Below are 25,875 nucleotides of genomic sequence, written 5' to 3'. Positions count from 1 at the left end.
GCAGCAACGCAGATCCAATGCAGCCAAAAAAAAAAAAAAAAGAGAAGAAAACAAGGGCAAATAATTGATAATCTGATCCTTGTGAAAAACTTTCACATTGTAAAAGAAAATAAAGACAAAGTATGCTGGTCAACATCCTAAGGGTGAGGCTGCCCCCCAAGATTAGAAAATAACACTACACTCAAAGTAACACCAATAAGAATAAACATAAAGTGTCCAAGAATAGCTCTGTACAAGGATAATCCTCACTGAGTAATGGCTCATGAGTGTGGCTGAGGATGTTGTCTATGAGGAGCAAGAAGGGGGAGAGAAAAGTACAGGTGATCCCAGCAAAGGGGTCAAGGCTGGAAAGGCAGGTTAGGGAATCTGGTACGAAGCCTTGAGATGTAAGGAGCCCTGAGAGAATTTAGAAAGAGGATTAGAAAGGGTCAAGGACTGAACATCAAGGGTTACTGTCATTCAGACTGAGGTGGGCTCAGAGGAGCAGAGGCAGAGTGTGGTCATGTTCGCGGTTGCTGCTGAGAAGTGAAGCAGGGTAAGGACTGAAGAAGAAACGGTTCTTGATGACCCTCAAAACTTTTAGTGGAGTTACAAGATTGAAAGTCAATTTAGTGTAAAAGAAGAGAATAAGTGATGAAAGATGAATCATGGATGAGACCATGCGTTAAAGAATGTAAGAGTCACAAAAGCCCAGGACCAGATGGCTTCACAGGCGAATTCTATAAAGCATTTAGAAAAGAGCTAACACCTATCCTTCTCAAACTCTTCCAAAATATAGCAGAGGGAGGAACACTCCCAAACTCATTCTATGAAGCCACCATCACGTTGATACCAAAACCAGACAAGGATGTCACAAAGAAAGAAAACTACAGGCCAATATCACTGATGAACATAGATGCAAAAATCCTCAACAAAATACTAACAAGCAGAATCCAACAGCACATTAAAAGGATGATACACCATGATCAAGTGGGGTTTATTCCAGGAATGCAAGGATTCTTCAATATACACAAATCAATCAACGTGATACACCATATTAACAAATTGAAGGTGAAAAACCATATGATAATCTCAATAGATGCAGAGAAAGCTTTCGACAAAATTCAACACCCATTTATGATAAAAACCCTGCAGAAAGTAGGCATAGAGGGAAATTTCCTCAACATAATAAAGGCCATATGTGACAAACCCACAGCCAGCATCGTCCTCAAGGGTGCAAAACTGAAACCATTTCCACTAAGATCAGGAACAAGACAAGGTTGCCCACTCTCACCACTCTTATTCAACATAGTTTTGGAAGTTTTAGCCACAGCAATCAGAGAAGAAAAGGAAATAAAAGGAATCCAAATCGGAAAAGAAGAAGTAAAGCTGTCACTGTTTGCAGATGACATGATACTATACATAGAGAATCCTAAAGATGCTACCAGAAAACTACTAGAGTTAATCAATGAATTTGGTCAAGTTGCAGGATACAAAATTAATGCACAGAAATCTCTGGCATTCCTATATACTAATGATGAAAAATCTGAAAGTGAAATCAAGGAAACACTCCCATTTACCATTGCAACAAAAAGAATAAAATATCTAGGAATAAACCTACCTAAGGAGACAAAAGACCTGTATGCAGAAGATTATAAGACACTGATGAAAGAAATTAAAGATGATACAAATAGATGGAGAGATGTACCATGTTCTTGGATTGGAAGAATCAACATTGTGAAAATGACTCTACTACCCAAAGCAATCTACAGATTCAATGCAATCCCTATGAAACTACCACTGGCATTTTTCACAGAACTAGAACAAAAAATTTCACCATTTCTATGGAAACACAAAAGACCCCGAATAGCCAAAGCAATCTTGAGAAAGAAAAATGGAGCTGGAGGAATCAGGCTCCCTGACTTCAGACTATACTACAAAGCTACAGTAATCAAGACAGTATGGTACTGACACAAAAACAGAAAGATAGATCAATGGAACAGGATAGAAAACCCAGAGATAAACCCACGGACATATGGTCACCTTATCTTTGATAAACGCGGCAGGATAGTACAGTGGAGGAAGGACAGTCTCTTCAATAAGTGGTGCTGGGAAAACTGGACAGGGACATGTAAAAGTATGAGATTAGATCACTCCCTAACACCATACACAAAAATAAGCTCAAAATGGATTAAAGACCTAAATGTAAGGCCAGAAACTATCAAACTCTTAGAGGAAAACATAGGCAGAACACTCTATGACATAAAGCACAGCAAGATCCTTTTTGACCCACCTCCTAGAGAAATGGAAATAAAGACAAAAATAAACACATGGGACCTAATGAAACTTAAAAGCGTTTGCACAGCAAAGGAAACCATAAACAAGACCAAAAGACAACCCTCAGAATGGGAGAAAATATTTGCAAATGAAGCAACTGACAAAGGATTAATCTCCAAAATTTATAAGCAGCTCATGCAGCTCAATAACAAAAAAACAAACAACCCAATCCAAAAATGGGCAGAAGACCTAAATGGACATTTCTCCACAGAAGATATACAGACTGCCAACAAACACATGAAAGGATGCTCAACATCTTTACTCATTAGAGAAATGCAAATCAAAACTACAATGAGATATCATCTCACACCAGTCAGAATGGCCATCATCAAAAAATCTAGAAACAATAAATGCTGGAGAGCGTGTGGAAAAAAGGGAACACTCTTGCAGTGCTGGTGGGAATGTGAATTGGTACAGCCACTATGGAGAACGGTATGGAGGTTCCTTAAGAAACTACAAATAGAACTACCATATGACCCAGCAATCCCACTACTAGGCATATACCCTGAGAAAACCATAATTCAAAAAGAGACATGTACCAAAATGTTCATAGCAGCCCTATTTACAATAGCCCGGAGATGGAAACAACCTAAGTGTCCATCATCGGATGAATGGGTAAAGAAGATGTGGCACATATATACAATGGAATATTACTCAGCCATAAAAAGAAACGAAATTGAGCTATTTGTAATGAGGTGGATGGACCTAGAGCCTGTCATACAGAGTGAAGTAAGTCAGAAAGAGAAAGACAAATACTGTATGCTGACACATATATATGGAATTTAAGAAAAAAAATGTCATGAAGAACCTAGGGGTAAGACAGGAATAAAGACACAGAACTACTAGAGAATGGACTTGAGGATATGGGTAGGGGGAAGGGTAAGCTGTGACAAAGTGAAAGAGCGGCATGGACATATATACACTACCAAACGTAAGGTAGATAGCTAGCGGGAAGCAGCCGCATAGCACAGGGAGATCAGCTCGGTGCTTTGTGACCGCCTGGAGGGGTGGGATAGGGAGGGTGGGAGGGAGACACAAAATGGAGGGGATATGGGAACATATGTATATGTATAACTGATTAAATTTGTTATAAAGCAAAAAAAAAATTAAAAAAATGTAAAAAAAGAAGAAATAAACTTTTTGATAATAATAATAAAAAAAAGAATGTAAGAGTCCAGGCCTTCCCTAGTAGTGCAGTTGTTAAGAATCCACCTGCCAATGCAGGTTCGAGCCTTGGTCCGGGAAGATCCCACATGCCGCCGAGCAACTAAGCTTGTGAGCCACAACTACTGAGCCTGCGCTCTAGAGCCCGCAAGCCACAACTACTGAGCCCATGTGCCTAGAGCTCATGCTCTGCAACAAGAGAAGTCACTGCAATGAGAAGCCCATGCACCACAACGAAGAGTAGCCCCTGCTCACCACAAGTAGAGAAAGCCTGCACGCAGCAACAAAGACCCAACACAGCCAAAAATAAATAAATAAAATTAATTAATTAATTAAAAAAACAATGTAAGAGTCCAGTAGCGGGGGTGAGGGAGAAAAAGGATGAGAGAAAAAGCTACAAGAATCAAGAAGAAGTTACTTTTTTTTTTTTTTTTTTTTTTTTTTTTGCGGTACGCGGGCCTCTCACTGTTGCGGCCTCTCCCGCTGCAGAGCACAGGCTCCGGTTGCGCAGGCTCAGCGGCCATGACTCACGGGCCCAGCCACTCCAAGGCATGTGGAATCTTCCCAGACCGGGGCACGAACCCGTGTCCCTTGCATCAGCAAGTGGACTCTCAACCACTGCGCCACCAGAGAAGCCCGGAGTTACATTGTTATTTAGTGTATAGAAGACTTAAACTTTATTTAAAGAGAAGAATTGTTAATAGAAATGGAGAAATTGAAACCTATGGAAGAATGCTTACAGAGAATGAAAGGCTTTATCTTGTGTTGGAATTTTTCAAAGATTATATTAATAAGATGTGATTTAACAAGACCTGGAATATCTTAAACCACTGATGAAAATGTTTCTAGGGCATCTTTAGAAACTAAAACGTAAATATAACCACTCCTTAAAAAACTTTCACTAACGTGTAAAAACCTCTGGGTTATTTATTTACTTATTTATTTTTTATTATTATTATTATTATTTGGTTGCTCCAAGTCTTGGTTGCAGCAGGAGGGCTCCCCAGTTGCAGCAGGTGTGCTCCTTAGTTGTGGCATGCAACCTCTTAGTTGCGGCCTTCATGTGGGATCTAGTTCTCTGACTAAGGATTGAACCCAGGCCCCCTGCATTGGGAGCACGGAGTCTTATCCACCATGCCACCAGGGAAGTCCCAAAACGTCTGTTTTTAACAAATAAATTTTGGCAATTTAAATTCTAGAAAAATGATGAAAATGAAAAATCAATATAAGCTGTTTCAGGAAAAGTGATTATTTTTGAAATCGTCCTTATTGGCATCAGGTTTATAAACTGTGTTTCACTATAAACGTATATTACTCATGAACTCATGAGAAGTAATATTTTTAAGAAAGAAGAGTAAGTCTCTAGGTTTTAAAAAATAATTTAAAAAAATTTTTTTGAGGATGAAAAGGAGCAATTAAAGAAATATATTGAGTTAAAACGGTCTCTGGAATATAGTTTGGATCCAGAAATGAAGAAAAATAGTGAATTAGAAAAAGAGATTACTGGGTAAGATTTTAATATTTCTGATAATTTCAACAATTAATTGATTTAACTATAATTTTGTTTTATTAAAACCTTAGATACAAATTCCTTTTATATGTGTATATTCATACTTAAATCATCCATCCTATTTAAAAGTTTACTTTAGAAACTCACAGCACAATCTGAAACTGTTTTGAGTGCCCCAGTACTACAGTTCCTCTTTAATGATTTCTAAAACAATAACAATAGTGTGCCTTGCATATAGTAATGTCACTCTGCTCTTCATCATCTACCTTGAATTTTTATGTCTGCAAGATATCTTTGCTCTTTTTGGGTAATCCTGCCTTCTTTTAGTTGTGTTCTTCCCCTTCAGCGTTCAAGTATTTTAATATCTAAAAACCTATTTGTGTCACTGTTTAACAACATCAAAAACTATCTTGATTTTGCTTATGTTTTCTTTCTGCTCTAAAAGTTTAGTTCTAAAATATACATACAAAAACATATGTATGACTTAAAGAATAATAAAATTAATGATCATGTTTTGACCACTCAGATTAAAAAAAATAATAATAAGAGTGTTTCCCAATGTCTGTGATGCCTCCACATGGCTTCCTTTCTGGTTATTTGCTGAGCACAGTTAGCCCTCAGCTTCCACAGATTCAACCAACCTCAGATTGAAGGTATTCAGGGGGAAAAAATTCCAGAAAGTTCCCAAAAGCAAAACTTGGATTGGCCTCAGGTGGCAACTATTTCCATAGAATTTATTTACATTGTATTTATAACTATTTATTGTATTAGGTATTATAAGTGATCTAGAGATGATTTAAAGTATACAGGAGTATGTGCTTAGGAGGACTTGAGCATCTGTGGATTTTGGTGTTGTACTTATGGTTCTTCCCTGATTCTCATTAGTATTTTTCTCTCATTTAATTTTCTCTACATTGCTTGGCATTTTGTTAACATTGTGCTGGGCAAGATTTCTAGATCTCTTAAAACAGCTTGAAGGGACTGGTACACATTCTCTCTCTGCTGATTTCCTTTTTTATGAAGCTCAGCCTGGTTTTCTTCTCCATCAGCTCAGACGCCAAAGACTATTCTTTCTTGTTTCTTTTTCTATTTTGAGTGAGTGAGTGTCGATGATTTTTTGTGTGTTATTTCTTTGCTTCTCGTAGAGGCTGTGGTCAGTAGGTACCAAAATGTCTTTTTGTGTCTTTTCAAAACATTCATATATGATATGCTCTTCTTCTTCAGCTTGGATACTGATGTCTGGTTTATAACTAGTATTTAATAATAAGTTAGTATTTCATATTAACATACTAAAAATGGATACTAATAACAGCTTCCTTATAAGAACCGTATAATATATGTATACACATACTATATTAACTCTTTACTTAGCATGTGTCGTAAAATTTTTCTTCATATTATTTACCTAAGATTATAAGTTAGTTATTATGCTTTCAACCCATATTAGATTAGAACAGATGAGAAAGGATTATAATTTATAGAGTTTATTTTATATGATAGAACATATATCTGTTTAAATAGTTATTAATTATCTACTCTTAAAGAACTTGACTTATTCATTCTATGCATTTCTACAGACTTAAGAAACTCTTAAAAATGCCAAGAAGGAAGTTAAATGAATATGAAAATGGAGAGCTTAGTTTCCATGGAGATTTAAAAACCAGTCAAAGTGAAATGGATATTCAGATTAATATGCTAAAACATAAGGTAATTTTTAATCAGTTTTGGGACCCAAAAGCCATTTAATTGGGGGAAATATAAATCACTCCATGCTTTGAGCAGTGAAACATAGATTTGTCTCTTAATTTTTTAGACTTGATACCAGTAAAAAAGACAGCTTTTTCCTATATAATTTTTCCATAAAAAGGGCACACTGTTGACTGTTAGTGTCTTGAACCATGGCTAGTGATTTGAAGCTGAGCAGCACACCATTACCCCAAAGCATCCATTATTTTTTGGTGACAGCTTTATTGAAATATAATGAACATACCATGCAGTTCACTCATTTAAACTGTACAATTCAGTGACTTTTAGTATATTCAAAGAGTTATACAGTTATCACCACAATCAATTTTAGACCATTTTCATCACCCTAAAAAGAAACCCTGTACTTTTTAGCCATCACCCTGTGCCAGTTTTCCCTTCCTCCTATTCCCAGCCCTAGTACCACGACTGTACTCCCTGTTTCTATAGATTTGCCTATTTTGGATATTTCATGTCAGTGGAATCACAGAATATGGGGTCCTTTGTGACTGCCTTCTTTCATTCAGCATAGTATTTTTAAGGTACATCTGCTTTGTAGCGTGGATCAATACTTTCTTTTTATTGCTGAATAATACTCATTTGTATGGACATACCACATTTTATTTATCCATTCATCAGTTGATGGACCTTTGGGTGGTTTCCACTTTTTTGGCTATTGTTAATAATGCTGCTATGAACGTTCATGTCCAAGTTCCGGTGTGAACATATTTTTTTCATTTCTTTTTGGAATATACTTATGAATGGAATTGCTGTATCATATGGTAACTCTGTTTAAACTTTTGAGGAACTGCCATACTGTTTTCCAGAGTGGCTGCACCATTTTACATTTTTATCCAAAGTGTGTAAGCATTCCAATTTCTCTACATGCCCGCCAACACTTGTCATTACCTGTCTTTCTGATTATAGCCATCCTAGTAGGTGTGAAGTGGCATCTCTTGTGGTTTTGATTTGCGTTTTGCTGTTGACTAATAACGTTGAGGCACTTTTCATGTGCTTATTGTCTATCTGTGTATCTTCTTTGAAGAACTGTCTATTCAACTTTTTGCCCATTTTTAAGTTGGATTGTCTTTTTATTATTGAATTGTAAGAGTTCTTTTTGTATCCTAGATACAAATCTTCGATCGGATATAGGATTTTCAAGTATTTTCTCTCACTCAGGAGCTTGCCCTTTCCCCTTCAAAACATGGTGTCCTTCAAAACATGGAAGTCTTTAATATTGATGAAGTTCAGTTAGTCGATTTTTGTCTTTTGGTGTTATATCTAAGAATTGCCAAGTCCAGTCATGAAGATAAACACCTGTGTTTTCTTCTAAGACTTTTGTAGTTTTAGCTCTTGCATATTGACTTAATTTCTACATATGGTATGAGGTAGAGGTCTAATTTTATTCTTTTGTATGTGGATATTCTGTTGTCCCAGTACCATTTGTTAAAAAGACTATTCTTGTCTCATTCAATTATTTGGCACTCTTACAATCAGTTGGCCGTAAATGTGGGGCTTTCCTTTTACATCCTCAATGGTAACGCATTGATCTATATGTCTGTCCTATGCCAGTATCAAGTCAGATTTTATGAGAATTCTTTCTTCGTCATCTTGCATCTTACCAGTTGTTTTATGTAATAATAAAAAGTCAGTGTAGTGGAATGTCTTTAACTCTACTTCCGTGGAGGTTTTTTGCCTCTTGAAGGAGCCTGTGGCCAGCTTATGCCTCACTGACCCCATGACACAATGGGAAGTAGGTTTACAAAGGTAAAGTCCACTCCTTTTTTTCTCCCTCCATTCAGACCTTTAGTCTCTCACCCAGTGCCTCCCACTTCACTCCAGTTTCCATCAAATCTTGGTCACGAGATCTGCTGACTTCGTCTGCTATCTGCTTCATTATGTTTAGCTCATTATAATTCATAGGCTCATCCATAGGTTTCACCATCTAGGAGAAGATTAAGTCTGGGCTGTCAGCTTTCCTCGTTGGAAGTCTCTCTAAGCCATCATGTTGCAATTCACAATTAAATCATCTTTTGATGTGGTTCTTGTGTATAACACTCATGCTGATCTTGTTCTTGACATAGATCCTGCATTCTCAGAAACCACAGTTCCCTGTATCTACCTTCTTTGATTGAAAAAGAAAGAGATGCATAGCTGTACTTTATAGCTTAACACATAATGAATAGAATAACTATTTCATCCCATCCAAAGAAAAATTTTTAAGAGTATAGCTGTTAAAAACCAGGTAGGGCTTCCCTGGTGGTGCAGTGGTTAAGAATCTGCCTGCCAATGCAGGGGACAATGGTTCGAGCCCAGGTCCGGGAAGATCCCACATGCCATGGAGCAACTAAGCCCATGCGCCACAACTACTGAGCCTGCACTCTAGGGCCCGCAAGCCACAGCTGTGGAACCTGTGTGCCACAACTACTGAAGCCCATGCACCTAGAACCCGTGTTCCACAACAAGAGAAGCCACCGTAATGAGAAGTCTGTGCACCTCCACAAAGCGTAGCCCCTGCTCGCCGCAACTAGAGAAAGCCTGTGCACAGCAACGAAGACCCAACACAGCCAAAAATAAATAAAATAAATAAAATAATTTTTTTAAAAAAGGTAATAATTTATCTGGGACAAATAATAGATTAGTAATTTGAATTTCAAAATTTCAAAGCCAGTTTGTATGATATAGAGAAGCACTGTGGTACAATGTAAAAATGAGATATCCTACCTTCCCTTACAAACAAGCTTTAAGTAAGGTAAAGGAAAAATTGTATTTAATTATATACTGCCAAAGGACACTCCATTTGTTTTACTACTGAGAAGATTAAAAATCCTTCCATGATGTTTTATTTCCTCTCTGAGGAAAGGACAATGAAGATTGAGTCCTAGATTAATAAATATTCAAAGTTGCCTATCCCTTAGAATTTCAGTTAATTGAGATGAGGTAAAAAAGTCTGATTTTGGTAATTAAACTGACGAGTTCTAGTTGTTTTTCAACTATTACACTTCATATGTCTCCTTGCTTACCAATCTTCCTTATCTTCAAACTTGAGGGGAAATTCTGAAGAGGCATACCTGCCTATTTGTAAGAAATTGTAAGTGAAGGGAACCTGCCCAAAACTTCCTCCTGAATAGTTCTTAGGTCTTTCTTCTAGTTATCTGCTTCTTCTCATCAGCATTGTTTGTCATTTTAAATTAATCTCAACGTTTATTAGATTCCAGTTTATAGGAAACCAATTTCTACTGTGTCTAAGTTATGTTTCTTATTATCTCTTTTTTTCATCCACTTTTCTATCTGTTTTTTCCTAAAAATCTCCTCAAAGTTTAGTAGCTGAAATAAGCAACGTTTATTTTGTTCACAATCTATACTTCGGAAAAGCATAACCAGGACAGCTGGCCTCTCTTCCCCTCAGTTGGAACACCTACCCTGAACACCTAGGCTCTCTTTGTGGCCTGAGCTTCCTCACAACATGGGGCTGGGTTCCAAGGTTAAGAGCCAGGCAGAAGCTGTGTTACCTTGTCTAACCTCGCCTTGCAATTCACACAGCATCTCTTTCACCATATTCTGTTCATTAGGAATAAGTCACTTATGCTTGGCCCATAGTCTACCTTTTTTTATGGGATAATTTTTTTCAAAAACTTATGGATACATTTAAAAACCAGCATAATCTACCCACTGGCCACAATTTTTATATTCCTTCCACATGAAGAATACACTTATCCCTACTCAGTTCCCCCACAAGTCTCAATTGTTATGGTGTCAGGCTCAGGCTTGAGTCCAGGATCTTACCATCTTTCACCAGGTACGGATGGGGATGAGGCTCCTGGGTGTGATTTCTAGAGTATAGCCCCTTGAGTACCAATCCTCTCAGTACGAAGACTTGAGAACTAAAGGGACAAATTTTCTGCCACCCACATACCCAACATTCTGTTAAACTGCTAAAGACTCCCCCATTCAGAAATGGAAAATGGAAGACATGCTGGTCCATAGCAGTTCTGCAATACATCCTGATATCTGCTTCCAGCTCTGTGATTAGGACTTAGTCCCGACCATGGAAGTGATTCTCCTTTGCTGTACCCTCTGAGCTCTTTGTTCTGTCCTTTTCATAAGAAATGACCTGTGTTTGCAGCTGAGTAGTGTTTCCCAAGCCAGCAAGGGAAGAAAATGACACTGAAACCTGGAGGAAGGGGGACTTACAGAACTTCTAAGAAAATCCCAGAGGCCTCTTCTCATTTTGTACTGTCTTGGTCTCTGTTAATGCAAGCTAGCAAGCAGTGTTTTTGCTACCACAGTTCTCTTTAAAGCTTTGAATGTCCTGTGAATTTTATTGGGGTTCATGACATTGGAAAAGCTACCCTCCCAAATCTTTTTGAGATAAGCTCTTCCCCTTGGGCTTCTTGTGAAGCTGTTGTAGGACGGTAGGACGGGAAACTTTGTAGGATGATGCCTTTAAAATTCTTATGCTTTTTAAAGATCCTTAAAGGAATTTGAGGCACCAACTTAAGTCTTTCCAGGGTGTTAATAAAGGGTTCTACAGTCTTGGCTTCATCTTTAGACCATGTTTTCCTGGCAGCACCCTAAATCTGATCTTAGCCCAGAAGCTATTTCTCTGTTTTAGCATTATTTGGGCATGTGCAGATGCTGTAAATGGGATACAGATATTTGAACCCAATGAGTCCTGGATCCTTTATATTTAATAGTCTTTTTTTTAGCTTATCCCTCTCATCAGTTTTACTTTCAGCTGCTTTGTAGCTAGAGTCCCCCTCCCTCCAGGTTGCAGTGTCATTTTCTTCCCTTGCCTAGAAGCTGTCACCTTCAGCCTCTTCAAGGGCCGTCAGGCTTCCATTAACAGTCTTGCGAAGCCCTGAGAATTTCGTGAGATGTGTCCAAGAATTTGTAGACATGGTTTTTTTTTTTTCTTTTTTTTGCGGTACGCGGGCCTCTCACTGTTGTGGCCTCTCCCGTTGCGTAACACAGGCTCTGGACGCGCAGGCTCAGTGGCCATGGCTCAGGGGCCCAGCCGCTCCGCGGCGGCATGTGGGATCTTTCCGGACCGGGGCACGAGCCCGTGTCCCCTGCATCGGCAGGCGGACTCTCAACCACTGCGCCACCAGTTTCAAAACATGTAGACATGTTTTTAAACTACCACATCCACTTGCCTTGTCTGACCAAATAATCATTCTGTCTAAAGGGAAGTAGTTCTTCCCAACTCAGTGTCCTTGAAATTCCAGCAAGTTTTTTTGTTTGTTTTGTTTAGTATGTTCTCTTATTCTGTGGAAAGTAACAAAGCATTGCAAGAATTAATGGCATTTTTTTGTTCAGAAAAATGTATGGATCATCTCGCTAAACTATTACACTGGGAGATGTGATTTCTCCTTAACCCTGCGAAGCATTTCTCCTTGGAATGCAATTCAAATTAGCATAAAATATTTGTAGTTCAGAAAAAAGGCTTATGGTATTAGAAGCCATATTTACAAGACTCATTAGAGTCTGATTTTCCGAGTCTTATTTTGGGAGGCATTTATTAATTCAGCCCCAAATAACTCAATATGATATCCCTAAAACTTTAAAAATCATGGTGGGTTAAGATGGGGGTGGGGAAGGAGTAAGAGGCTTTCTACTAAGAGGTGACTTATAGTCATTTTATGGAGGAAAGGCATGAAACAATAGAAGAATAAAAGTATAAAATCAAATGCAAATTTTGTGTAACAATGATGACAGTGAAGGATATATATTTGTGGCTCTTGGTGGTTTGAACTTTTTTCTTCATTTTCTTAGTAATTCAAGGTCCTACACGCTACAATATAGACACCATTTTATTGTAACTGAATTTATTTTAAAAGTGGATACTGGTTTTGAGTTAGGCTATTCTCAGTCTATGTCCCTAATTACCAAGCGATTTTACTTTATTCATGAAGATTGATGACCTTACAGCAGAACTGGAAACTGCATCTTCAAAATGTCTACATCTTGGTGCAAAAAATCAAGTTCTTCAACGGGCGTTATTATCTATAAAAGTAATGCAAAAGAAATGTGAAAAACTAGAGAAGAATAAAAAGAAGTTGGAACAAGAAGCAGTGAACCTCAGAAGTCATATAGAAATGAATATGATAGAACACAGTCAAGTAGAGCAGTATAAACGGGAGGTTGAAGAAAGATCAAGACAGGATATAATAGAAAAATTAAAAGAAGTCAACCTATTTTTACAGGTTAATTTTTTGATCTGTAATGTGCTTTAATTCACTTCACTATAAATTACATTTCGGATGTATACACTTTATGTGTTTCTTCTACTTCCCTTATAGCAGTTTGTTTTGTAAATTTCTGGAAGGAAAGTGGCATTTGTTTCTCCCTTTAAATATTTCAGTTTCCATCATTATTCTCACTAAATTGATCTTTCAGAACGATTCTCACTAGGGAATCATTTTATTTTGAAGACCAACTGGTATAAAACAAAACTATTAGGATGAAAAGAAAATATTATGATTTAGAAATTGTACTATACTCTTGGATTATTCTTAGCTGTATTGTTCAATTTAAAAATTTTAAAATTGATCCTATTATTCTTTGAATTATCAGATTACATGAGTACGAATATAAGAATGATCCAACTTTAATTTTATAATTAAGATTTAACTCAGTTTACATTGATGATAAATATTTTTAAAGTTCAGCTTTTTTTTCACATTTAAAATTGCTCTCTGAATCATTGACACAAAACTGAAGGGAACAAATATACTATAATTATTCAGGTTATAATTATTTTAAACATGTATGTTTTTATTTGACTTTAGACACAAGCAGCATCTCAAGAAAACTTAGAGCAGTTAAGAGAGAATAATAATGCTTCAATAAGAAGTCCAATGGAACTGAGAATTAAAGATCTGGAATCTGAACTCTCCAAAATGAAAACTTTTCAAGACGATTCTACTAAAGCAGAATTGGAAAAATATAAGCAACTCTACCTCGAAGAACTAAAAGTTAGAAAGTCATTGGCAAATAAACGAAACAAGTAAGTCAAAACGTAGAATCATAGAAAATAAATTTAAATTTAGCTCATTAATTTGCCTCTAAAGCATAATTTTTATTGAGCCAGGTTCATGAGATTAGTAGGAGTGAAAGCTAACTAGATAGTATAACTTTGGAAAATGATGTTAGTAAGTGAAGTCACCTTTAAAATGTTAGTCCAGTTTGCATCTCCCCACCTTTTTGTTGGTTTTACATAACTTTATTTTTTATATTTTCATATATTGCGTTGGCCAAAAAGTTCATTTGTGTCTTCCCGTAAGATGTTACTGGAAAAACCCAAACGAACTTTTTGGCCAACCCAATAGTTAACCTGATTTAGTCTTTAAGCTAAGTGTTTTTGAAACTTTGTAACTGAGATAAAATTTCTTGTTGGAATTCCCGTAAATAGAAATATTAACGAGTTTAATTATTTTTTGGAAGATTACCGCTTAAACGCAAAGCGTCACATTTTAGCATTTGGTAAATTTACTTTCTTGATTATGATCTTTGGTATCATCGCTAGAGGGCGCCCTGAGACAAACTACTGTATTTGAAGTTTTTCTACTCTACATAAAGGCATGCTTGTGAAATAAGGGGAAAGTAACAGAGGGGCGAAGGGCCGTATAATTCACAAAGTGTCTAAAAATAACACGGTGGCCTGCGTGAGGGTGTGCGTGGAAGACCGCAAGGGCAGATCCCACCCCCAGTGCCTCAGTAACAGTGTTACCGGTACCTGTCCGCAGCCTGTTAGGAACCGGGCCGCACAGCAGGAAGTGAGCAGTGGACGAGCCAGCAAAGCTTCACCTGCCGCCCTCCCATCGCCCCCCGTCGCTCGCATTACCGCCTGAACCATCCTGACAACCCCCATACACCCCCATCCATGGAAAAGTTGTCTTCCACGAAACTGGCCCCTGGTGCCAGAAAGGTTGGGGACCGCTGCTCTAGATTATTCCTCAGTGCCGAATGCTTAATTCCTCTGAGGTAATGAGTGAAATGTGTATACAGGGGTGGTGAAAGCAAATGCTTGAAAATGTCTTTGAGGGATGGTTTGTTTTTTCATCCCTGAACTGGTTTACTAAAGGTGGGTATCTAAGTGCAGCCATCGCAGAAGGCAGCAAGCGTCACCTGTTAAGCCGTCTCCATCGCTGGCGCCATTTCTCTCCTCTCCCGACTCAGACAGACTGACTTGTTAGTTAAGGATCCCCCAGACACATATATACTTCTTTAGAACAATTTTACACCTAGAATTGTTTATAATAGGTCTGCTCTGACCCATTTTCAGTGTTAAAACGTGGTTTAATGGTTCATTCCATTTACTATTATGGCAATTTAAAAAATGCAAATCATTTACGAATCATTTAGGGAAAATGCAATGAATGAAATTGGTGTTTTGCCATCTTCCCAGGACTAATGAGAGGCTGGCAGAGGTCAGTACCAAACTGCTGGTGGAGAAACAGCAGAACAGATCTTTACTCAGCACTCTTACTACGAGGCCAGTCCTGAAGCCACCTTGTGTAGGAAATATTAATAATAGTTTAGTGCTCAATAGATATCTTACTCCAGGAGAAAACTTAGAGATTTCTACCTCAAGCTCACGCCCTTCACATGAGAGCATGGAGATGTACTTGACCAAGGTTAGTTATACTATCCTTTTTTCCTTGGGTTTCAGATTTCTGATAATAATTCTTGTTTTTAATTTGGTGAAATTCTGAATTGTTTATTTGACTTACACACACGAAGTAAAAGCCATAATTAATTGTGCTAATAAAGAGACAGAAATTTTATGATTTTTTTTAAAGTCCCTGGATTTCTCATTTTCAAGAGAGATTTATCATGAACCTTATTCAGTAAATGTAATTAAACTGACAAATTTTAAATTTCTAAAAACTGCAGTTAAATCCTATTTTAGAAATTAAATATTATTGCCTAATAACCAAAGATATACTTTCTAATTGATTTCAGTTTGGCAATGGTTCATAATCATTTTCAAGTTTTGCTGCACCCTAGTTTTTCTACCTGTAAGCATAAGTGAATGATTGGCATCCAAACACTTAACCATATATGGATTTTTTTAATTTAAAGGAATCCTAGATAAATCCTTTTTGTGAATTAAATAGACTTGCAGCACTAAATAGGTTAATTTCTGTTTTTAAGTTAAAATTTTTTGTCATTTTCGTACATGAGAGTGCATCCTTAATTGCTATTTTACTTAGAGCATTTTTATTGAATTTTTATAAAATGTCTTGCTGAGCAATTGTAGAACATTTCTAAATACGTAAATAAAGCAAATATTTAAACTTTTAAAATGAAGTCCACTTATGTCTCTATCTTGCCATCACCTGGATGAATGATGACTATGATGGGGAGTCTTTAAATTGCAACTGGTTTTCATTGTGTATCATTGTTATTAAAATATGCATCTCACTCAGTGCACACGGGGTTATGGTTTTGATGGTGTTTTCATGACGTTCTTGATGCAGAGAAAAGTAGGCCTTGTTAAATGAAGTCTCAACCTGTTTTCTCATTTGGCTTCACGTCGTAAGAAATCATAGAAGAGCAAAGCTAAGGTTTCTTAGACAGTGCTGTGGCTAAGTTGGGTCTAAGTGCTTCAGAGCCATGAAACTGGACTCCAGGGTCGAAAAGAAAATGCATGTCAAGCCCTCTGTCAGTTGCTAAGCATGATGTAAACTTAGAATGTTCTCATGAGTTGTCACCCAAAAAATCAAACAATGTATCATTTTACAAGATGAAGATGAAAGAGTGTGTGAATGCAAAAACAATGTGAGAGAAAATTTCTGCGGGAATTTTTTCCTTTAATTTTTTTGGAGGAAAGAGGCGTTTATTTTTTTAGTAATTCTAGATAAATCGAAAAATAGTTTATTTTAAACTCCATGTTGTAGTTACTAGGTATACATAGTTCCCTTGTGGGGTCTTTGCCAAATCGTGCTGGTTTTAATAAGAGAGATTGAAGAGCACTACTTAACTCTATCAAGATGCAAAGACGTCTCCATAATCACTACAGAATGCCGCGGAAGAGTTATTATACAGTTGTTGGTCACCTAATTCTTAGTAAGACTTACAGAAAGAAGGTGCCTTCTGGAATTGCTAGGAATATAATTATTTCTACTAGGAAAACATAAAATAATACTATGAGAGGTGTTAATGTACTGTCTAAAATGATAGAAAGAGGTGGGTTTTTGGATGGGACATGATAAAACAATAGCCTTCTAAAGGTTTTAGCTATGATTCTACAAAGTAAAATGTTAAAAATGGCATTAAGATTGCATTTGTTTATCATTCTCCTTTATTGGCAATGTTTTAACATTTTGGACTATTCCTACTGTGAAGTTTTATCTTACTCAGCATTTTCCCCTAACTTTAAGGAAAATAATTATAGCAAAGTACTGCTCTAGGTGTGTGGTTTCAGTTGTGCTGGTTGTAGCAGCAAGCTTACTCCATGTACCTAACACAGATTTATTACCTCCCTCACCAGTACATGAAGTTCAGTCTTAGCAGTTGATACCATTGTGGGGGTAGGAGATTACTACGTATCTGTCTTGCTAATTTTACCCTCAGTTTTCACATTCTAGTTAATTCTGGGATGTTTGGTCCTATATATCAGAAGTTTTTTTTCAATTGTGTTATTTAATTATATTATTATAAAATACAAAAGGTTAACATTAGCCAAAATAGCTACATCACTGTTAGATTTTCTTGCACATAGAATTTTTTCAAGAACTGAAAACTTAAAAATCTATTCCAGACAACTTTATAACAGACACAATCTCACTGGTTTAAAGATTTTATGTTCAAGAGTTTTTAGGTATTTGTGTGCCGAACACGATGCATGGCCACAGTAGTTAATAAATGCCCTTTAAATCTGTCTTAAGTAGGAGGATTACATTTTACATTGACTGATTTTGGACTTTTGGTGCATTACTGACACTTTGAAAATTTTTCTAATGATTTATTTAAGTAATTTTAAAAATTGCTCAAATGTCCATTCAGTTTAGCAACTCTCTTTCTAAATGTGGTCATACAAATGCACTGAAGCTAAAACAATTAATATTCCTAAGACTTTGACTTTTTATATGACACAACATTTTGTGTCTCACCAGAATATTGAGTCACATTTCTTTTAAAAAAAATAGGCCTCGTGTTTACATCACCAAGGCAGTGCCTATCCACTCTTGAGTTTTAACTCTAATCAAATTACCACAGTAGTTGAGCTAGTTTCTCATAAGGCACAGGCAGAGTTCAATAAACTTGTTTATTGTCTCAGTTTATTATATCAGTATAATCCTTCTTGTTCCCACTTCATTTTGTCCACATGGACAAATGAGTAGGCATTTTATCTTTTGAAAGATAGAGGTAATAGTTCAACTTCTTAACAGTTCTTTTTCTTTCATTCATTTTTTTTCCTGTACTTAGTTTTTCAGCTCTTTGATCTACAAATTCTTCCTCAGTTCTTCTCTCTGCAGCAAAATATAGGTACTTAATATCTACAGACTGCCAAGTGTAATTTCCTTCATACCTTAGCCTGTTTACAATTGGATAATGAATTGAAGTGGTTTAAATGACTTGATTTTATTACATTTTCGTGACATTTAAAATGAGTGATATCAACTTTTAAAAGTATCAATAATTACTGAAAATAAATTAACTTTGGAAATGAGTGTGCATGTGTATGTGTGTGGTGTGTATATATTTATCAAATTGGTCTTAAAAAGAGAGTGCAACATTATTTTCCAGCCTGCAGTCTCAGATATAATTTAACAGTAATATATTACGGTTGGGTGAACGAGCACATACTTGTTGTGCTTCATATTGTTACTGGCTTCACTACGTTTCTTTCTAAAATGTTCCTTTCACCTTTCCCCTACTTTATAGTGGGGGTTGTCTTGAACAATGTACATTAATTATAAAGTCAGGGAAGAAGAAGAAAACGTTCCCTCAGTGTCGTGTGGTCCTCTGCCTTGGAGCTGTGGTGGGTAGGTGGCAGATGACACTTCTCTTCCCCTTCTGAGTTCAGCACGTGGGAGTCAGCAGCTGGAGATCAACTAAGGAGCTTTGTTACTGACACATAACTAACGAATTGGAGGACGTGCTTTAGGTGTGCAGTCACAGTGGGCCTCAGAATACTTCATCCCAAATTAGGCCTAAGGGGAGGAAGCAAATGCTTGACCCCCGCCCCAGGGCAGGCTGCTTACTGCAGGCATGAGAGCAGACCCCAGTTCCCGGTGCTGAGGGCACACACACCTTCTCAAAGAAGAGATTTGGAAGCAAGCAAGCACTTCTTAGTTCCTTCTCCCAAATTCACGCATTGGGTAAATCTCCCCTCCTCTCATGAGGAGGGTAGGAGTGTAAGTCTTCACGTTGAAACTTTAGGCCAAGGAATTAGCCTGTACTTTCTGACTGGATTTAAATTCTAATTGAGATTACACTCATATTTTTTGTACATACAAACTAATGATGAGAGATTGAAGTATGCTAGATGGTAAAGAGAAATCTGTTTTGTGTTTTAAATTTTGCCATAAATAACCCACAACGTGGATAATTCATTTGTTGACTCATTTTGGTAAACCAAGTTTTATTTGGAGGAAACGAATATCCTTTTAAAGAAGAATCTCCTCAGGCTTCCCTGGTGGCGCTGTGATTGAGAGTCTGCGTGCCGATGCAGGGGACACGGGTTCGTGCCCCGGTCCGGGAAGATCCCACATTCCGCGGAGCGGCTGGGTCCGTGAGCCATGGCCGCTGAGCCTGCGCGTCCGGAGCCTGTGCTCCGCAACGAGAGAGGCCACAACAGTGAGAGGCCCGCGTACTGCAAAAATAAATAAATAAATAATAATTTAAAAAAGAAGAAGAATCTCCTAAATTTTGGCCTGTGTGATTCAACTAAAGATTTTCTCCTTCAAGTTCCCTGTCCTCTGGTTAAAAAACAAACAAACAACAAAAAAAAAAATCTGTGCTTTATAAATTAAATATATTGACTGCTACTAATAGGAGTTATGATAATTTATTCTTGTTCATGCCTTTGAAACATATAATTTAGTTAGAAAGCTACTATTTCATGTCTCATGCATCAAACGTTATTGAGCTACATGACAAAGTTTTACATATTCATTTTCTCTGAGTTATAGTTAAAAATCTATGTGTTTTTTTTTCTTAATCTGAGGAAGTAGCTGGCGTAGAACTCTCTCTAGACTCAGCGAGAAGGCCGTTGGCTTTGTGACACGTTGGCTTTGTGACAAAGTCTCTCTGACCCTTTGTTACCTCTTTTGTAAAATTAGGGACTTTGACTAAATCAATGACTCTCATACCTTAAAAAATTTTCTTTCAAGGAAAAGAACCTTTCTTTTTTAAAAAAAAAAATTTTGCATGAAACTGTATTATATAAAACAGAGACAAATATAGAGCTGTTTAGCTAAAGGAGTGGCGGAGACCTTGAAGCTGTGACTTCTTTTTCCTTCAGTCCTGCAGTGTCCTCAGTGGGGGACCTTCCATTACTATGGGACATAGTTTGGAAACTACCAGTTGTGAGAGAATCCTTCTAACTAAAAATCTTTAAAATTAAAACTTGCTGATATATTGTTTTCCTGTGTATAATTTTCTCACCTTTCTGTGTTTTTGTTAAATGGAAAAGTTTAAAGAAAAATGCAGGTGTGTTCTCCTTATTATTTATTTATTTTTTGCGGTACGCAGGCCTCTCACTGTTGCGGCCTCTCCCGTTGTGGAGCACAGGCTCCGGACGTGCAGGCTCAGCGGCCATGGCTCACGGGCCCAGCCGCTCCGCAGCATGTGGGGTCTTCCCGGACCGGGGCAAGAACCCGTGTCCCCTGCATCGGCAGGCGGACTCTCAACCACTGTGCCACCAGGGAAGCCCTGTTCTCCTTATTAATGTTCGACTTCCAACTACTTCCTCCAGGTGAACATGATCTTCACCTAGAAATCAACATAAGCGTCTTGGAAGGACATATTGAGGAAAAGAGCTTTTGGGGGAAAAGAGAGTAATCTTACACGGGTCATTCCCTAATTCAACGCATGTAAAAACGTGACCTACATTTTGCAGTGTTTATTAATGGTAATACAAAATTATTTCAGTAAAGGCTTCTTCCTTCATCTGTTATGAGTTATTAATTTCACAAAACCTGTCTAGTCATGTTGTCACATTATTCATTTCATAGGGCCTCTCTACAGTGCTGTTGTCAGAAAAGTGTTATGGAAAACAGTCTCTGAAAATATTGGGAAACCTGCTAGCCAAAAAATTTGTCTTCGCACCTAAAATTTACAAAGGCGTTGGCTATCATGATATCCTTATCATCACAGTGTTTGTCATGTTCAGTATACTATTTGAGACCCTGTTTAGTGAGAGGGTGCCTTTTATAAGAAAGATTTTTAAAAGGACACTCTAGGTGGAGACACTTGTAATACAGTTTGAAATGTTCCCACACATTTCATAATTAAGTAGATAACTATAATTAGTCAAATGTTTCAAAAAGTTGGCCCTAATTTCTAGAATGGAAACAAAGTTACAGTTAAAGAATTATGTATTGTTTTCCTTGTTTCTAATTCTAGAAAGTCATGAATCAGAAACTGAGTTTGAAAACTGGCTCTAGCCTCTACTTTTCCTTTCTTCAAGCAGATTTTCTGAAATAAATGTTTCAGTCCTAATATAGACAGCAAAATACCTTTACTTAATTTTTTGCCCGTAGAATTTTGACATGACATTACAACGGAACCATTTTCTCCATTTTATATATTTAAGATTCTATGTTGAAAAATTATTACCATAGAACATACCTTAAAATTTTAGTTATATAGAAGTGTAAGAAAGGAAAACTCATTTTAAGGAAAGATCCATTAGAGTAAAAAACTGATTAAACTTTTAGAAAGAGCAATTTTTCTAAGAATTGCAAAGTAATGCATTCATTGTAATATATATATGACTTTAATCGTTTAAACTTGTTTGTACCAATAAGATCAAATATCACCCTCTGAAATTATGTATATTCAGTAGACTGATATTTATTGTACTTTTTATCCGATTAATCTAAATAACATTACATATATATGTTCTTTATTATCTAAAATCAAAATAAGTAGGAATTTATTTTATTTTATTGATGTGATTATTTTTCTATTTAAGCAATCCTCAAATTAGGTCTAGTCTCTAGAAGTATTATTTAAAGGCCACATTTCATAAGCTGTACATCATTCCTACAAAAATGTCTCTTGTCTAACTTAAATAATATTTGACTTATTTCAGATGTGGCAGGAGATGGAAAAAATATAACTAGAGTACTAGAAAAAGGTATGTTGCTGAAATTTATGAATTAAATTTAGACATTGATTTCTGAAATAAACTGTAAATATTCAGTAGTAAATGGCATCTCTTTCCATTGTTTGGATGACAGATACTATTGATAGGTTAAATATCTTTTCTTATACATATCTAATGAAAAAATGTGAAAGAATGAACATTCATAAAGAAAAATATCCTGATTCCTCATTTATTTATCATGTTCCACAGCTTTAAAAAAAAATCTCAAAAAGTCTATGTATTTCTTTTTATTTCTGGCTATATCCTTCCTCTCTACTTCTGCCATCCCTGTGGAACTGTCAACCTGCACACTGACACTATTAGAAAACATGGGGTTTATCAACTTCTCAAGTTTCTGGCAGTGATTAAGGCCAAAAAACCCAGACTCAAGCAGTCACATTCGTGTAGCTGTCACTTAGTGGCTGACATTAAAATCTCCTGTCATTGACTTTGTCATTGGTTTATCTTTCGCTCTCAGGAAAAATTCCAAATTCCTTATCATGGAATAAAAACACCCAAATCAGTTTGGGTCCTGCCATAGTATTCAACCTTATCTCTTTACTACCTTCCTCTGCCCCTTTGCTCTACATCCAGTCAAATAGACTGCTTGCGATCCCACAGGTGCTCTTCCTCACCTTTAGTCTTTGTATTTGCTTCTTCCCTCCATCTCCCGTACTTTTCCCTTGTCCTTCAGGTATCCACTTACATACCACCTCCACCAAAAAGCTGACAGTATTGACACAAAGCTGGGTGTCACTTCTGAGTGTTCCTTATACCCTCTTTTATACCTGTCATAGTATTTATGACTCTATGGAAATTGCCTGTTTGTCTGTTTTTCCAGTTTATAGTATGATTTTTCAGGGTGGACTGTGTCACCTTCATCTTGTAATTTCAGTGCTTGTCACAACACCTTAGCAGATGGTTGTTGAGTAAATGAATGACGAATGAGAAAGCCAGAAGCTCTGATACTCAGCCACAAGAGCAATTAATTCATCGTGCAACCACAGGCAAATTATATACTAGTAATCTTGTATTTTGTGTTATGTCGTGTATAGATACTTTTCATTCTTCTGAACGCTTAGAAAGGTCTCAGGTTTTTTTTTACTAACTTATATTTAGTTAACTCAAGTATTTTAGGTAAAGAATGTAATCCTTTCTTTTTCTTTTCAGCTGCTGCTGAATTGAATCAGCATGCTATAGAGCTTCTCATCTAGGAGCTACTGATGAGTCAAATCTAAATCAAGATCTAGTTTTGAAAACATCACGAGGATATGTACTGATTTTGAAGAAAGATTATATGATCTAAAAGATAAATAGTAAAAATTTCCCTCCTGGGTTGTTTGCATAACATTTTAGTTGTTTCCCATTAAACATGATGTGAAAATCTGGATTAAAGGAAAATATTCTTGTATTATATGTGTATGATGAAAATTTATATAGTATTTTAAACCATGTTTCTCTGCATCTAACTTAATTTTAATCAGATTTTGTGAATCAAAAAACTGTTGAGTTTTACATACTCAAACTGAGCCCTGATACCAGCACCCAGACAACCAAACTTGTCATTGATATATAGTGGTGTTGATTGATAGCTTTTTTCTATTTCCAATTTTATCACTATATATAGACCTAAAGATTTAGACAGACATCATTTGGATATACTGCTGCTATGGCTATTGTCAATGTTTTGGGGTTTTTTTTTAAATATTATTTATTTTTGAGTGTGTTGGGTCTTCGTTGCTGCATGTGGACTTTCTCTAGTTGGGGCAAGCGGGGGCTACGGGCTTCTCATCGTGGTGGCTTCTCTTGTTGCGGAGCCTGGGCTCTAGGCGTGCGGGCTTCAGTAGTTGTGGCATGCGGGCTCTAGAGCACAGGCTCAGTAGTCGTGGCGCACAGGCTTAGTTGCTCCATGGCATGTGGGATCTTCCCGGACCAGGGCGAACCTGTGTTCCCTGCATTGGCAGAAGGATTCTTAACCACTGTGCCACCAGGGAAGTCCTTATTGTCAATGTTTGGATGTATTACAATTGTTCTAGTGCCATAAAACTTAGTATATATAACTTTAAACACTGATTCATAGATCTTTCCTCATGGAGAAATAAAATTTGCCTAAGACTTTTCACCTTTTCTATTTATTTACTTACTTACTTTTTGGAAACAGTCTTAGAGAAGAGTCCCAAGCACCAGACTCAAACAGACATTTTCCTAAAACTACCATATCTCCCATATATTGTCCTAATGTAACATTTATCTTTCCTAAATGTCATTTGTTCTCCCATAAGTGCCCTTCCCTCCCCCCACCAAGAAGTCATGTTTTTCAGAAGATGCCTTTCTCCTACCCCCGTCACTTAAGTAGTATATAAGCCCCCAGTTGTAGCCAGCCCTTCAAATCACGTTTCTTTGTGAACCCCTGCATGTAGTCATCCACAGTTAAATGTTTTTTTCTCATGGTAATCTGCTTTTGTCAATTTAATTTGCAGATTCCCAATTAATGAACGTAAGAGGGTAGAGGAAGTGTTTTCCTTCCCAACAATTCCAAGAGCTAAAATGTTAGTGACTCTTACTTACATCCTTTATTCCCTTTTCTTCTGTCCTTTCAGTGTACTTAGTTGGCAGAACTTCATAAGAGATTGCTTATCATTCTCCCCCCTTACCTTCACCCAGGCATCTACGTGCTGCTGAAGAAAGTTATTCTACTACTTTTATTTAGCTAATTTGCATCTTCTTTCTTCACAATGTCGATTTCAAATCTCCTCTCTCTGTAAACTTTTCACCCTGTTTTTTCCCTCTCATGTGTACCAGGCAATCTCATTTCTCACGACAAACTTCTTGAAGATTTGCCTGTATCCCCACCCGCTCTAGGCTGTCTTCTCCTTCCCGCATTCTCTCAAAACTATTCCGAAGTCACCGATGACTTCCACGTCGCTAAATCAAAGTGACACCTTTCCAGTCCTTGTCTAACTGAATTTCTCATTCCTCTTGGCATTCAGTATAACTGACCTCTTTGAGACACTCTCTCCTTTTGGCTGGGCTTTTAATACTCTTTAATTTCATCCTGAATGCACCCACAGCGTATTGTGATCGCAGACAGAGTTCTTATTAATATCTCACAGTAAATACACAGGCCTTCCCCCCTCGCCCAGGCCTGCACCTGGGGCAACATGGTGAGAACAGGTCAGTTGTTCTAAGTCAGCAGGTGAAGAGCGGGAGGAAACTGGTTTTCCCTGCTGCTTGTGAAGGGGCGGGAGTTAGCCGTCCTTCTCTCCTGGGAAGCATCTCCTCCTCACTCTGGCCTTTGGTATGTAAGTAAAACTGTTACCCATTCCAACAAGGGTCCTTCTGCCCAGTGTCGCCCCCACCAGTAGAATGAGTTGGGTTCAGAAGCAAAAGAAAGCTTTACTCTTTCTTTGATCAAAGAATGCAGAGGCACAAGCTCCCGCTCAAGAGGCCGTGGGCGTGGCTGCTTCACAGGGATCCCCTCAGCAGCGGAGGGGGTGGAGTTCTCGCGGGGCAGGCGCAGGAGCAGGCGCAGGCGCAGCTGCTCCCCATCGCAGTGCCCACATGGCCCGCCACCGCCATCTTGATTGGGGGTGTCGTGTGCAGCGTTCCTGCATACGGTCGGACCTCCCACCCCCAGCTGGAGCATTGGCGCAGATATTTCACACCCGGAACTCGGGTCTGAAGTGCTGGATGCGAGGCCTCTGCACGAAGCCCCCCTGTAAGCCAGTGAAAGCAGACTAAGCACAAAGGCAAAAAAGGTTAGACTTTATTTTACTACCCAGATTCTATTTTTATTTCCTGGGAACAGCTAATGGGC

The 25,875-nt window shown here is 37.6% G+C and overlaps 1 pseudogene across 1 annotated transcript in view; it reads left to right on the top strand.

Annotated features, from left to right (window-relative positions):
• LOC309802505 (ankyrin repeat domain-containing protein 26-like) overlaps positions 1-24,168 on the top strand; it is a 120,679-nt pseudogene extending 96,511 nt beyond the window's left edge. Inside the window, exons 35-41 of the transcript XR_014296162.1 lie at positions 4,881-4,987; positions 6,568-6,697; positions 12,649-12,939; positions 13,525-13,742; positions 15,144-15,372; positions 22,005-22,049; positions 23,229-24,168. The product of XR_014296162.1 is annotated as an ankyrin repeat domain-containing protein 26-like (transcript). The remainder of the gene's footprint in view (positions 1-4,880; positions 4,988-6,567; positions 6,698-12,648; positions 12,940-13,524; positions 13,743-15,143; positions 15,373-22,004; positions 22,050-23,228) is intronic.
• Positions 24,169-25,875: the final 1,707 nt, after the last annotated feature.

The sequence above is a fragment of the Mesoplodon mirus genome (genome assembly GCF_964341445.2).
Source record: "Mesoplodon mirus genome assembly, chromosome: 4".
Classification (NCBI taxonomy): domain Eukaryota; kingdom Metazoa; phylum Chordata; class Mammalia; order Artiodactyla; family Ziphiidae; genus Mesoplodon; species Mesoplodon mirus.
Note: the sequence above shows the minus strand (reverse complement) of the source record. Positions and strands in the feature narration are given on the sequence as shown.